The 17056-nt window shown below is 34.4% G+C and overlaps 1 protein-coding gene across 1 annotated transcript in view; it reads right to left on the bottom strand.

The window, feature by feature from the left end:
- The window catches only part of ME1 (malic enzyme 1), a 133240-nt gene that overhangs the window by 79222 nt on the left and 36962 nt on the right, over positions 1-17056 (bottom strand). The gene's annotated exons all lie outside the window — the stretch shown is intronic.

Raw genomic sequence — 17056 nt, forward strand, 5'->3', positions numbered from 1 at the left:
ACCTATTTAGTTAATATTGGTTTCTCTGGATAGTACACATTTTTTCAGGCTAGCTAGTGCTTTATATGCTTTAATATAAATATGTTAAATAGCAATAAAAGAGCTTTGTGTGTGTTATGTTTTCCATAAGCTCCTAAAGCAACCAAATAAAAATTTGAATGTGGCAAGTGTAATAAACATGTCAATGTATACTATATTTATTATGTATAATGGGGAATGTTTGCTCATTATGGCTGCTTTAAAGATCTACACAATAATTATTTAGCAGTGATTGCACAATAATCCAAAGACACACTGCGGCTTGTCAAAGTAGATCTATGGCCTCCCTCTGAAACAAAAAGTACTGCAGCATTAAATTACAACTTTTTCTGTACTTAGTTTTTTCCCAGTCCCCCCACATTTTTCCAATACTTGGTGAGCCAATTAGTCATATTCAGCTCTATGGGATCAGTTGCAACAATGCTGCACTGCTCCTGATTTCTGAGCAGAATTGTAGGCTGTGTCTGTTTGGGCAAGCATGTAGCTTGTCAATAAGCACTTGACCATACCTTGTCTGAAATGCCATCTAAAACTTCCTTGGTGCTTTGATGTACAGATTAGATTTTGAACATAGAAAGGAAAATTAGTTTTTTGGTTTACTTTGAGGTTTGTGCATCACATACCAGATCAGGGGCTTGTTTGACTATCATATAGGAGACTATATGAATACTTTGGGCACTCAGTTTTTCTATGATCACTACAAGGAGAACTTTCAAGTCCGTGTGTTAAATGCAATAATAAAAATATAAAAGGTTAGGTAATACAATGGTAAATGTGAAAGAAATGAGGCCATGTAATGGCATTGTTGCCTAAAAATGCTGCACCATTTTGACTTTTTTATTCTATGGGCCCAGTTTAATAAAGTTTTCCATGGCTGGAGAGGATATACTTTCGTCAGTGTAGCTGGGTGGTCCAGCAAACCTGGAATGGATTTCAGGTAATTTGGATTTCAAAGTAATTTGCTATTTGTTAGCAAATGTTTAAAACTCCAGACAAGATCTATTCCAGTCTTGGAATGCTTTAATAAAATAGGCCCTATGGTCCACACTTTATGTATAGGCTGAAATTTCATTGATCTTTTCTATCTATTGAGAGGTTACATTAAGGTTCCTTCTAGTTGTCTGTACATTATATTTCTTTGTAAAGCTAGTACATTGCCTACTTGTATATAAACTATTTTACCTTATAAATAGAGATACCTTTATAATAAACATCAGCATTTTGGTATGGATTCCCTATTTGAAGAGTTTTATGTTGTTTAAATAGTGGACCTGAGAATTAGACCCTCCACATAGTCCTATATATGTCTTAAGACCTATAGACTTGTATAAGACTTTAAACCTATAGCCACCATTTTTGAATGTTTGTAGCTGAAAAGTAAATGTTATACTTTAATAAACACAGGACAAATTCCTTTTAACTTATTGTTTACTTTTTTATGAATATTTTATTTGTTGCTATCCTATTTTTCATTAAAAAAAAGAAACTCCTTGCTTTGTTGACAAAGGCATTTACTATACTTTAGATTCTTCACTCGTCATAGGCATATTTTTCATTTCATCCTATTTTGACTATATGTATTATGGTATAATAATTTGCATTTGGAAATGTGGGTGCCCCCTGCCTACAGCTATTTATGTACATTAAAAATGGCCGTGCACTTTAAATGTAAGACGTGTAGTAAATTGCCTCTTATCATATCAGGCATGATGAAAATAAAATATATTAAAATGGCTTTACTACTCCAAAAAGGTAAACAAAAATCACACTAAAGTGCAGCTTTCAGTTCAGGATCAATGCCCAGCTACCTAGGAAGTATGTAATAAATAAGGAAAATACCAGAAACCATTTGTTTATTTGTTCTAATCTTTCTGGCTTTTATAAGAATAACTGATTATTGAAAGTAGTTTGTGTGCTTAGAATGCCCTCCAATCATCTGGCCTGAGCAGACACTTTTTAAATGGTTGTGGCCCAAGAAAAGCAAAAAGAGAATACATTTATTTTTCTTTTTTCACTGAATATGCGTAATCAAGTGGTGGCTAGTTCAAAACATTTACCACAATGTTTTCAATATGTGAAGCAGATAATATGAAGTGAGCTAAGTGAAATAAATAATAACACAGCTCAACAACAACAAAAATATTTTTGAACTTGACAAGGATTTTTCAATATATTTAGTGTTTTTCAGGTCTGCTGAATCCAGAAATGACATCAGTTTCATTGAATTGGCTCTAGTTCTTGTGATATAGGAATCGGAATAAACAATTTTACCAACTACAAATGTTAACACAGCATATTATTATTAATCTTTATTTACACAAATGTTTTGCATTTTATGTATTAAATGTAGCATTTTCTTTTTTTACAGAAATAAGAAGTTGTTTAAATGACCCTAATGTATTTTGCTACATTTGTGATGAGTATTCTCAGCAAAAACAGAGAAGAAACATTACAGAATTTGTGAAACAATCATATCTTGCAAATTTTGGTATTAAACTAGGGGACCAAGATAAGTATTGGGCTCCCCATATGGTATGCAAAACTTGCGTAGAGTGTCTACGTCATTGGAAAAATGGAAAACTGAAAAGTTTGAAATTTGGTGTACCTATGGTGTGATGAGACCCCAAAAATTCTTCATAATGATTGTTATTTTTGTGCCGTGAATGTTAAAGGTTTCAATCGTTACAAGAAAAACAAGTGGGAGAACCCTGATTTGGAATGAGCAAGACGACCTGTCCGGCATGGTGCTGATGTTCGCATACCAGTGTTCAGAACACTCCCTGATATTCCTGTATCGGACATGGAGGATATACAGGGTTTGGAGTGTAATCCAGGAGTTAGCAGTAGAAGTGAATATGAAGGAAGTGTTTCATCAAACCAGCAGTTCTCCCAAGAAGAGCTCAATGATTTATTACGTGACCTAAGTCTGTCAAAACAAACATCTAAATTTTTAGCATCCAGGCTAAAATAAAAGAACTGTCTGAGAATGGAAGTTACAATAACGGTTTATAGGACAAGAGAGGTGACACTCTTATCATATTTCAGTGAAGATGGAGACTTTGTGTACTTTTGCCCTACAGCCCTAGACTACTAGCCCATATGGGAATACCAGAATACGGAGCAGAAGACTGGCGGCTTTTCATAGACAGTTCCACTCGAAGTTTGAAATCTGTTTTACTGTAAAATGGCAACTGCTATGCATCAATTCCAAGAATATGAAAATATCAAAATGGTCTGATAAAAGCTTTGCTATCATGAACACCAATGGTCCATATGTGTTGATTTAAAAGTGATGAACTTCCTACTTGGACAGCAAAGTGAATACACAAAGTACCCATGTTTCATCTGCTTGTGGAATAGTAGAGCAAAGCAAGATCACTGGAAAAAAGTGACATGGCCTCCAAGGGAAAACATGAAAAAAGGTGCAGTGAACATCATTACCGAGCAATTGGTTGACAAAGAAAAAATCATTCTCCCTCCACTACACATAAAGTTGGCATTAATGGAGCAATTTGTTAGAGCTCTGAACAAGGATGGTGATTGCTTCAAATATATTTGTAAAAGTATTTAATAAAATGTAATAAAAAAAAATCAAATTTCACAAGTTACATGACTGACACTGAAGCTTCTGCCTGGCACAGCTATGTCATGGTTGTCAGGAATTTCTTGGGAAACCATAAAGCACAAAATTATGAAGAACTGGTATAAAACTTGATCTTAAACTTTAAAAATGTGGGTGCTACTATAAGTATAAAAGTACACTATCTCCATAGCCATTTGCAAAAAATTCCAGAAAACCTTGGCGATTTCAGTGAGGAACAAGGGGAGAGGTTCCATCAAGATATAAAGGTGATGGAAGAAAGGTATCAGGGCAGATGGGATAGACACATGATGGCAGACTACTGCTGAAGCCTTCAACGTGATTGTCCTCATCATCAGCATAAAAGGAAATCATACAAACTGAGTTTTTCAATGACTTCTTTGTGATTAGTTCTGTAAATATACTGAATATAGAAAAATTGACATTAAGTATTTCAAAAATTTATTTTGTATACGCAGGCATAACTAGTTTAATTTTGCTTAATTTTCATGTTTCATTAGTTTTCTATGAGGTTATAACTAGAGCCAATCTAGCAAAACTAATACCGTATTTAGAATCTGTGCATCAAACATAACCTAAAATTATTTTAATCTGTTTGGCGAGAAAAGGTTTGTTGACCAGTGTAATCAGTTAAAAAATTGTAATATTGCATAACAAGCCACCCATTGCCGTGATTAATGTAAAAGTCAGAACAATACCAACATTACTAACTGGTTGCTAAAAGGTGGCGCATACAGTCAATAAATTGTTGTTTTGGGTTAACATATAAAATTAACATCAAAAGGTTTGAATGGCCAACTGCCCAACAGCATTATTAGTTTGAACGCAAAGATTTTTTCTGCAAATGAAATATCATTGTACACAGTGTGAGGAGTCAGAATGTAAATGCAAAATAACAAGAGAATGTTGGTTTAGGCTTTCACATTGTGGATTGTATGAGTAAGTTTGGCTTTGTTTCCAGAAAACAGGGATCTCTAATTATCAGATGACCAGACTTTATGAGCCAGGTACAAAATGGTCCCATATAAACATGGACAGACATTTCAGATCTTGCCAGTAGTGAGATTACACATTCCAGAGGTTTTTGTTCACAGAATACAGTGCAGAATTAATTTCTCTTTCCAGGAAAGGAGTTGGCTGGTGCATGGGTAATTTATAATCGCAGTGCTGCTTAGAAATTACTGGCATTAAGAGCTCCAGTAAGAAATAATAAATAGTTTAGGGCCCCGTTGCAACAAGCATCTCATTCAGTTCCCAAAGACACTCTCTGCACATCAGTTACATCCTCCTATACGAAACCATTTTATATCCCCAACACCTGAACTACAAAACCACATACAGGTGAATCCCCACCAATTTAAAAGAAAGGGAATATCATTTGCAACCTTTTCATCTCATTCTAAATTACCTATTAGCTAACAAACCCTATATTACAGTAGCATAAACCCCTAAAACCAGCTGACACAAAAAAAATGGGTAAAAAAATTAAAATAGTACAAGTACAGGAAGTAGGACAGCAAAACTATAATACATAGAGATATATCTTCACAGGGTTGTCATAAATCTAGCAAATCAGTGTAATGAAAGAAATTTGTAGGAAGTCTACATCACTGCCATCACTGATTTATCACTATGTTGTATGTCTGGAGTGTCTATTCCCTGCAGAGAGTGTTTTAGTAACAGAAATACCACAATTCAATTACATTAGAAGGTTGCTTTGGAAAAACCTGTCTACAGTGTAAAGGCAAACATATTTGTCATTGAATATTAATTGTGACAATATGATGCTTGGGAATACGATAAGATTTATCATGTGAACACAAGTTCAGACATTTCTCACAGCCATGATTTTTAGAATAAAATAAATATTTTAAACATAGGATGGATGTAAAATGTGCACACTTTGCAGTTGCCAGCAATAACATACAATATCACAATTTAACAACAATAGTTCAACTTCTTATTAAGCATTTTTCAAATAAAGAATGACAGTAAATTATGAACAAATAAGATAATTATATTAAAAACATGCTTTATTTATTTTTCACCTGCCTTGACTTTTACTACCGGAGTTTTATTGCATTTCACAAACATGATATAATATGAGTGGTTTCACTTAATAATGATCCTTGTCAACAAAGTTCCTTTTGCTCTGCCTAAAACATGTCTATGGTAATGCAAATCCTATTTGAAGCTGAAATGCAGTGGAGGAGGAGGTTTTGAAGGTCAATTGCACCGCTCAACAAACTTTGACCACAAAGTACTAATGCCATTGACACAAGTCCAGAGCCCATTGGCGCAGGTTGTTAAGCTGTTGGATCTTCATTGGATCTGGCTATAAATGTTAATGGGTAGTAGTTGAACTTTAGATTACCAGTTACAATAGTAGTGGTTATATGGTAACTACAAAAACTAGTAGGTAAATCTTTACCATTTACCATTTTGGCCATTTTAGATTTAGTCATTAGTCATTAGCCTTTTTCTCCCTATACATGTGGAAATTATCTACACATTGGACCTGTGACATCTTTCTATGCCACCATGAACAGATCCAAAAATTATTACATAGACATTGGGATTTTACTGGCACCATAAACAGACAGTGCTACATTATAAACCAGTTTAGTAGACACACAGGTTGATTTACTAAAGTATAATAGATTTTGCCTATGAATTTGTTCATCTATCTTAGTAAGTAAGCTGTAACTATTCTGAAGTAAAAAAAAACATGGTTTCACTCTTACATTATTTGGTTATTCACTTTTATTTCATAATATTCACTAGGTGAACATTTACTTTGATTTTCTATATCATTACCAAAAACCATACACATGGTATATAGTCCTTGTAAATACTACATATTTTTGAGTTGTGTAAACAACAGGTTATATTGACATTAAACACTTGTAGAATTACCTGAAACTTAAAGCATGGCACTATTATCATCCTATGTCTGCTGAACACATTACACAATAGACTTGCTGGAAATGTATTTAATACAAACCATAATAACTGTCGAATAAGGTTTGCTTGCTGTTAAGTATCATTCTCAGCAGTTAATTTGCTGCTAAGCATTCTAATTTTTAACAATTCTTGTTCAAGCACTTAAATTTGTTTTATTCTAAACATTAGGATACAGACAATACTCTGGTATTGGTGTTAATAGTATTCTTCCTGCTGCTGCCACTGAAGATTAGCTGTGCATAGATTTCTATTTCCAAAAATGAACTGCTTCCATTCCAAGATTTATAAACAATGAAGCTGGAATCTGTGCTAGTATTCTTTCCAAGATAAAGCATACTCTGTTATGCTGCTATTAACATGCTGGTATTTATATCTACAGTTTAAGAGCTGCTGTATATATGTTAGTTTTTTTTTTGTTGACATCATTATATTGTGCTTGTTGCAGTTACCTAAACTGTCACCCAATCACATAGCTCTCATGCTGTCATTATATTACCTATCACTGTACATACTGTAATATTTAGGAGTTTTCATCTTTACAGTGGACTCTTGGTGAACCCAGGACAAATGCCTTTGTTCGTGCATTGACAAATGGCAACACTCTTTTTAACCAGGACTATTTAAATGAGCTGTAGAAGGGAGGGAGACAGAATTAGGACTTTGAAGTAAAAATGCTGTGTTTGGGGAAGAATTGCACAATTCCTGGTTGGGGAACATTGTTCAATTTCCTTCATCCAGTTCTGGTTCAACATTTTTCCACTAAAACATGCGCTTTTTTTAAGGTTTGACCTGTTTTTATTGACAGATATACATTTTGTACCTCAACCTTACCTATTGTTTTGTAAACTTTTATGCATGGTAATGATTTTCCAACTAAATTAAAGTGTTCTCTGCACATATGTCAGTCAGGAAGTTATGCAGAGTCCTAACAAGAAACACTACTAGTTGATTGGCTTAGTGTACTAGTAGTGATCTTAGCCATGCATCTAATAATTATTTATTTATTAATTAATAGGTAAATGATAGATAAAGAACCCGACTTTGGGCATGCCTTGGTTATAAAAAGAGTGACATTTGTAGGTGCTTCCTCTCCATGGTTGGCAAGGGGTTTCTGGGAACACATAATCCAAACCAACATGGTTCCAGAGAATTCAAATCTATAAATTATTAAACATATTTTGCTTTTTTAAACATTTTAAAAAATTTGTGAGGGTCTTGGGCCTTTGCTGGTAGCTTATGTTTAAAATTTTACAGTATGGATTTGAGAAATATTTGTTACCCCTTACGTACCCTTGATAATAAATATTTGTACATGTATGTATGGCAAGGTAATTGATGTTTTCTAAGGGTTTAGTAATATTAGCATACAAACTTAATATTAGGCTGACAAAAACACTTAAAAAAGGCCAACTGATCTAAAATTGATAAATTAGTTGTATTGTATGTTTGTAATATAAACTTCCACAGGGTAAAAGTAGTACACACTGATCAATTACAAATGAAGGTAAAATAACTGCTTAAAATGTGTACTATACAACAGGGTCCTCTTCCTTCTATTTTTTGCTTCAGGGGTTGGCAGTCCTTACTGTTCCACAGAATGGTACTTACACAGTGACTTCTAAGCTTCACATCATGTACCTCGGGGGTGCATGTTTCCATGAAATCTTGAGCTCACAGGTAGGGGGGCAGAATAATCCTAAGAAATGGAGGACCAGGTGGGGGCATTTAAACTATCTAAAGAAAAAATAAGGCTAGAGATACACTTACTTAAAAATACTAAAACTGTATAATTGGTAATTAATGACATGATCACAATTAGACACACACACATTGTGTATATCCCTGACTATCCACAACTGACTCTTACAAACAAAATCAATCAATTATGTTATCATTAATACATAGCACATTAGAAAACAGACTGTAAGACTAAACTTTGCTTTTTGTTCATTAAATATAATGCATGTTATGGCTAATTCTTAGGGAGAGCTAAGCTTGAGCTAAATTATGTCGGTGGAATATAATTATTATACTGTACACACAACTTTAATAGAATAAAATATCTGGTATAACAAAAACCATGTTGAGATCAAAAATATTGAAACCTATGAATATATTGAACCATATTTTAAATAATATAATGCTATTAGATACCAGTTAGAGTCAGATTGTTTAGAAAAGTACTACTTAAAAAATTACTATTGACTGAAACATACACAAAAACCAAATAAAAACATGTCCATGGATGGCTACTCCTTGTGTTACACTGTATGATGTACATGTACGTGCATTTTTGTATCATAAGCAGACTGAAGGCAGGCAAAGATAGGAGTTGCTGGCAAACACCATAAAATGCTTTTTTTCAGAACATAATCAGTGTAAAACACTTAAATCCAGCAGGAAAATTAGTGTAATGATGTAGAGAGGAGAATTTGAAGTCTCAGGGCAGCTAAGGCTGAACAGACAGCCAGCCTCATTCTGTACAGATATATTAATGACCTAAGGGAGATCTCTATATAAAGCATGGGCATGCATCTAACAACAATACATGCTATTTTTCATTTTATTAGTGAGGTCTTGACAAAAGGGCTTGCACCTTTCATCCAAATGAGTTTAGGACGGCAGACATGCTCTGTTACTGGCTGGGAATAAAAGTAAACCTTTGGCTTGGGAGGTAATGACCAATGTGCCCTTTTAATGGCATAGGTACTGAAAAAGGTAAATTTTGAGCAATGATCTGTAAATGAGGAAGTACTCAAAATGTGATATAGATTCACCTAACTAGAATACCAAGCCATCATTGCTATCCTTATTTTTAGGATTCCCTTTCCAATGGTGCATATTTTTACAGTTTACATACATTCTGCATTAACTTCCTCTGCAGTTCCTAAAATGTTGTCCTATAACATTTGGGAGCTACAAAAGTAGCTTAATGTTGTGATCACAGGTATGAAGTAGTAGTAGGTACTATATAGTGACCAAGAGGTGTCACTAAGTGCAGGTCCCACATTCTTGAGATCTAAACAGGGGAGTATCCCTATTGATGACCACCAGCCCAACATATACTATTTGTACTGGCAAAGGATGCAAATACCTTCCTATACACAAAGTACTGCAGGAGGCCCTTATCGAGTGAAGAAAAGGAATAGTCCAAACAAAATCCCCACTCTCCCTAGTTACCATAGTCGTTTGGGTCGTGTTTGATTAATAAACTGAATTTACCCCAATATACATAAGCAAACTCATGTCCAGATCCTTGAAATGATTGGGTGGATTCCCAGCCTTCAATTGCCCCATTAATGCCACCACCCCATAGAACTATAATAAATTAAAAACAGATATAGATACGGTGTACCAAATACTAAAAAGATACATCAATCTACTATCAAGCTACCAAATAAACTCCATTGCATCCCCTTTCTCCTGTCACCCTATAATGAAGCACTTATTTTACCTTTCATTTACAGTGAAATAGTTGTACTAACAAATCTTGTTTTCTTGGCACTCAAGCAATTAAGGTGCTCATTTATCTCAATCATTCATTATGAAATTAAACAAGATACCTTTCATTTAAGAATACTTGGAAGGTAATGTAAATTAGAATAGTTTACTATTAATGATTTTAAAGATTGCATTTGAAAATGTATCCTTTCATTAAGGATGGATAACATTGCACCCCTTCAATTCTAATTAATTTAGGGGCACTGATGTGAGAGGTATAATTGGTTGGTGGTTTTACTGAGTTTAGAAAAACAGTTCTGATATTAACCTAGCTTTTAGGGACTCCAGAGAAAATAAACAAGAAATTAGTTCAAACAGGTAGCTCCAGTTTACAAGATCATTTAAAGCTAAATGAAACGCATGCCATAGTAAAGTGCCTTACATACGAGTAACCTTTATGTGATTTTGAAGAACTTTTTTTTTCTAATATAAAGAAAAACGAGGTTTGTATAAGAGTCACATATACCTAACTCCCAAATAAATCACAATTTCACATTTTTTATAGGTACAATATATTAAAAACACACAATAAAAACAAAGCTCCGGACAATTTTGAATAACTGCAGTGTTTTGAATGTCAGCAAAAGAGGATTGGCTGTTCCAGACATATTTGCATCGTATGATTACCAGTCCCGCCACAACCAGACACCAAGAGTAAGTATGTGTCTGTTCCAGAATTCTGTATGGGTAAAGGGGTTGTTGGAGGTAAGGGAGGTTTTTTTTCCCAGGAAGAAGCTTTACATTTAAAGCAGAAATAAAGTTTCAAGATAAAAAATTGTGAACAAACAGGTTCTTAATTGCACAAAGGACAGGCAATGTCCCTACTTTTTTTACATAAACTTACTGTCTGTTCACAATTTTTTTTATTACACTCACCTGTTCTAGTTTTGTCATGAATGCCGCCATCTTCACCTGGTCCTCCTCTGGGTTAAAGGTCCTGGGGCCATCTTAATTGGCCAGGGCGTACAGACATAAAATCTGTGTTATCCTGGCAGCAGGGGACATATCAGGATACCCAGCATTGTACACCGAGCTATGTATGCGCAGCTCAGTGTACATTTCAGGAAAGGTTTCAAAAAGGCAGGTAAGTTTGTTTGCCAACAAGCAGGGAAGGTACAGTGCTTGTCTGCAAATGTTTTACCTTGACAGACAAATTATAAAACCAAATAATATTTATAGCTGTTCAAAAAATAATGCAGAGTATTTTACAGAATTTTTTACTGATCTCAACTATACAGAAAAGTTCATACCTGAAAAGTATTGATGCTTAGCAGAACTTCTAATAAAAATGAACCATTACCTTTACCCCTTTCTAGTTCTCAGATTCTTTTATAATGAAAATTGGGCTAATTACCAAAAACTCGAGCAGAGAAAATATAAAGCAAATGTAGAGTCCTTCCCACAGCATTATATTTCCCTTATGATTCTGTCAACCAAGAAATGTAATCAGGTTTTCATTTTCCTTCATGAGTCCAAAACTTGTGAAAGAAATATTATAGACCTGTGCAGAGAAGAATAGCTGGTCAGAGGATACTTGTTACTAGATAATACTGCTGTGGCAGGATTACTACTTCTAACCATGGTAAACCAGTCATCTACATTCATGTTCTAATTTTGTTTTTGCTGTGTCTAGCAAAATACTGTAGACTTTCTAAAATATTTGAACTAAAACTAATTTGCAGTAGGCAACCAGACACAATTCTGACACATCAGTGTGGCATGTAGAAAATCATATTGACTTTTGAGCTGACACATTCATACTGCAGAATAGCAGTACAAGCAGCCATAAGAAAATAGGAATGCTTTTTCCAATAAAATTAAAGGTAAAACCTAAACCTTTGTGTTCATTTTCTTTTGCAAAGTTTGTACTAGCCACCTAAGGGTCCATTAAAAAAGGGAGCGTTATGTTTTGAAAAAAGATAGAAATGGCGTGTGACTATCCTCTCCTCCAATCACAGATTTCTGCAACGTCAGGGAATAAGAAGACCATGATGCACAATAGGCTTTATACCTTGTCCGGCATTTTATGAACAGGCTGAAAAATGCAGGCCATAATGTGGAGTATTTGTGATGTATTAATAAAATCCACTCTTCGCTAATAATTACCTTACCTAGGTAATTTGAAAAAAAGCAAGGATTATGCAGTAAAAATAAAAAAGTTTGGTATTTTACATGTAAAAATCTCCATGAAATAATAAAGTAAATGGGCACTAGCTCAAGTAAGTATAAGTTATAAATATACTGCAGCTTTTATCCACATTCTCACACTGCTGCACCCTCCAATGATATGAGGTGATTGCCAGGAAAACAAAACCAGCCCACCGATTTTGCAGCTTTTTTACATTTTCTGCCAAAAATCTGTCTACTCACTATCTTGGCTAGGTGTTTTTATACGTTTATACTTGATATCAAATAATGAATGCAAACTTCTTGATAATTCTTAAGTATAGTCATGTTTTGGCTTGTGAAGCAAGTTTTGGAACACGGTTCTTAAAACATTGAACCATAGATTAGAATAATTTCAGCTTTTCCATTCCTAAAATATGAAGATCAAACAGCTGTAATCGGGATTTTATACTTTTTTCTTTGGATAATATTATAGTCATAGGTATGGATATTTGGGGGTCTATATATAAAGGTTCTCACCCAAATTTTATCCAACATTTACAAGTTTCATTTTGGATTATGTTGGAAAATGTATGAATTATGTGTAAAAGTTGATTCACACATTTTCTATAGAAACCAAACTAAAGAAAATATTCCTAAACAGGGATCTTAGTTTTTTATCTTTGGAACCTTGTCTGTTTTTTTAATACTACAGGGACTCAAATTTTGAAAATGAAAGTTCAACACATGGAACATAGGAAAATTGTTTTTCAAAGCAGTTTATTTGGTAAATGCTTTTATTTATCGGAATATAATCATGCAGATTTGTTGAGTCATATAGTTTATGAGTTAAAATTGCCAGAAATGTGTGATTCTTCATAGATTAGACAGATTTACATCCAAATTGTCAAATTATTAAAAAATAGCAGGTATAGAATGTTCCTGAATTGATCATCACTAATCTTACCTAATAAGTTGTGGAACAAATCTAGTGTCCCAGCTCATAGGTTGCTCCCCTCTGTTCTAAAGTATGGACAGTGATCAAAAAAATAAAATTACCACTGTAAAATCTATTTAGTTCCTATAGTTCCTCTTAAGTTACTCTTTAGTTTCTTCAGTTAAATCTCTATAAAGTGAAATTCCAACATTTAGGGTAGTTTAAAAAAAGAGCCAACACCAACATTTGCTTATCTAAGTTTTGGATAAAGTAGGGAAACGATAAAGCCTTTTAGTTTGCTTTTGCTCCCTGCATCCTTGGGGAGGGTTTTTTTTTCTTCTTGTTGCAAAAACAAAATAGTGGGAAGACACCTCTACACATTCAGGAAGAATTTCTTTTAGACAGTCGTAAGAACATAACTTTCTATTGGCTATGGATTCATGTTAAGCATTAGGGGAAATTGGACTTTACAAATGATTTCATCCCAGACTCTCATTGTTACATTTTAACAGTAAACAACCTCTTTACATTGCTCATTCACCAGTAAAGCCACTTACCCAGTATGTTTGAGGAAAGAACTTTTACAATAAAAAAAAGTACCAAAAACTGTTTTTACAATTCCACTGTGTTATTGAATTATTTCATTGTTATTAAACTTTTTTCCTCTCCTATTGTCTACCTATCTAACAAATACTCCTTCACGGGACTTATTTTAGTCCTAATAAAGCCTAGTTTTAGTCATTGTGTGACAGTGTTGTTATTGCTTGTTAATATGGAAGGACAGATGGCAATAACCTCTCTTTAAAACTGATGTGCACAGGACATCTCGGAAAGTACAGTACACCAAACCAACAAATAAGTTTATGCACATACATTTAAATGTAATTCCGCACTAACTTAGAATTTGCACTGAAGACCACCTGGCATGACATCACATAGCATAATTAGGAAGGAGGAAAGAGTAAAAAACATGACATAAAACTTGTGCTTGGCCACTATAGATAATTTTCTACTAAATTTGCAAAAGAACCATTTTACATGATGTAAAAATCTGCTTGTTGGTTTTTATTTGACTGTATAATGGTCTACAAGTTTGGTGGGGGAGTGTGCTAGAATTGTGTCATTTACACCTCAAACCAGTAAAGGCCTGAAGCCACAAAAGTTGCATGCTGACCCTGGAAGAACATACACTAATGGCACATAAGTCAGTCAGTAAGAACAGTTTATAGTTGTCCATGAAAACTTCAGTATAAAACTGGATTGCATCCTAAGGTTACATTTGAAAACATCAGACAGCTGGAATGTATCTGGCATTTGGTCAACAAAAATTAACTTAACCCCTTAAAAAAATGCCTTGTGCTATTCCTTTGCATAAAATAAATGACCTCATGGTGCAGGGCATTTATTTCTTTTATACTGTAATCTGAGAGTCAACTGTTCCTGCCAAGTAGAATAGTACTAGATAGTTGTCTAATCTGATCTAGATCACTTTCAAACACATTTTCTTCTTACTCTTCCAATAATAAGCTACTAGGATCATATGCACACTTCTGATGGTGAATCAAAAGCTACAATATTTATTGCTGAAAGGCAGAGATTTGGACTAAAGTTAGTATTTCTGATTGGGCAATGAATGTGAACTCAAAAAAGGTTCAGACTAATGTAGTATAGAAATCGATTCCTTTACAACTGTTAAACACATTTGGCCAATAACAAATCTGTGAAACCTTTGGTCTCCTTTCTACCATTTCCACTTGTAAAAATAATTATATGTGATTCATTAAACACTTTTACATTTGTAATTATGCTGAATATTTACTTTAAACTAGAACACATTGAACATTAATCATTAACTGGTTCATATGACTCAGAATTAAGAAACAAACACTGTGTAACTCTTATGAAGAGAACTGCTCATTTGTTTGCTCCGACTCTCTTGAGGTACAATGAGCGAACAGAAATTTTCACTCTATATCTTGAAATTGTAGAATTCTTGTTCTTCAGCCAAAAATCAGAGGTCTTAGATCTAATGTGCTATGGAAATGCTGGAGCTACACATAGTCCGTTTAACACCTAATAAAATAAAGTCCGGTGGGAGATATAGGCTGAAAGGTAATATTTCACCCAGGATTGAATTTTACTTTCCACCCAAATGTGTCCTTTACTAGATTTAGCACTATATACTTGCTTTTAGATTTCTTTTCTCATCTATGGAACATCTTCTATAGAAATCATCCTTATTTTTTATTATATATTAACCCAGAAGTTAATGAGATTGTGTTTAGAGTTTTATATATAACTTCATCTATTTAGTTTGGACACTTTTTAGTTCCTTATATCTGTCAGAGATTGCTTGGGTGATGTAAACCAAGTGCCTAAATAGAAGCCAAAATATCCTCCCTCCTCTGAAGTTTACAATGAAGGTATTCTTTTGTAGGTACACCCCTAATTAGTAACTTTTTACATCATTATGGAAAATCCATTAAGGAGCCTTTATACTAGTATTTAGCTTTACAATTGCTGCTAACCGGGGATATAGAAACAAGTAAATTATTCAACTAGCCTGTGATTTTCAGGTTTGAGAATGAGCATGATTTTTTTAGTTTTGCATAGAGCAGAAAACCGTTACAACTTCTATCAGGTTATTTTTGATTCCCATCACTTTCTGCCCTAAAGACACAGAAACAGGAATTTAGAGGAAATCTCTCCAAAGTAAACAATGTCTCGTCCAAGAGTTGTCCCTGGAACAGGTGTTCACATTATAGATTTACCCTCACCTATTGCTCTAAAAAAATTATTAATATAGGATTTCCACTCACTTTCTGTCTCAGTTTCCATGAAAACATAAAAAATGTGAATCTACCTATTGGAAACACAGACAGCAATAAAACTATGACAACACAAAACATCTAACCTTTTCCTTTTTTTCTAAATAAAGCAACTTTTCGTACCTTTTTGTTCTTTTTTGGTAAATTATGTTTATTAAAGTGGACCCAATCTCAGAAAGCAAAAAGTCACCAGGAGGTAGTACTAATTAACAAAAGAGACATGCAATGTCACTTACGAGACTACACTGTAATGCATATTCACCATGTAGGGCCACACACAGAGCCAGCCACAAGAATTACATAATCAAGGGGCCATTCAATAATGATCTCTGTCTTCAGGGAAGTCTGCCATGGAGCTGGCAGCAAAGATGGTGCCTTCTAAGGATGCAGGGTCCTGGAACTGTCATCACTGAAGGGCGGCTGCATACAGGTTAGTCTGTGCCATAATTGACAAGTATGCATTTCATGACAGAAGCTAACCCCAACCAACGAGTTTAGATCCGCTTTAAGCAATTTTCAAAAAATTCAACAAAAAAACAAAAAAATCAGACATTATAACCTAATAGACAGATAAAATACCCCCCCCCCCCCAAAAAAAAAAAACAAAATGAGATAGATGAATAAAAGTAAGATGGGAGAATAAGTCCACGATTTTCTGCCAGAAAGACACAACCACAGGACAAGACCAAAAAATGTGGAGGAAACCGATTTGAGGTTGGGAGCACCTCCAACGGAGGATACACTAGAGGAAAAAATTCTAGCAAGCTGAGCCAGAGTAATATAGATCCTATGAATGAACTTGTAAAGGATAAGTCTATCTCTAGCAAAAAAAATGCCAAATGCCACCCCAGTTATCTCAATTAATCGCTGGAAAATGATTGCTTCATGCACATCTGTAGGTGATAGGTTGAGAACAGAAGAGATGGTATAACTATTGAAGAGTACTTTACTAGGGGAAAGTAAAGGGGGAAAACTGAAATAGCAGTTCTAGTGCATAGAACTGAAGAAATACATTCACAATTCCATGTTTGGGGAGACAGGGCCACTAGGGGGCACTACAGCTTGCATGGAGGTGGTGTG

This window comes from Pyxicephalus adspersus, chromosome 4 (genome assembly GCF_032062135.1).
Source record: "Pyxicephalus adspersus chromosome 4, UCB_Pads_2.0, whole genome shotgun sequence".
Taxonomy (NCBI): Eukaryota; Metazoa; Chordata; class Amphibia; order Anura; family Pyxicephalidae; genus Pyxicephalus; species Pyxicephalus adspersus.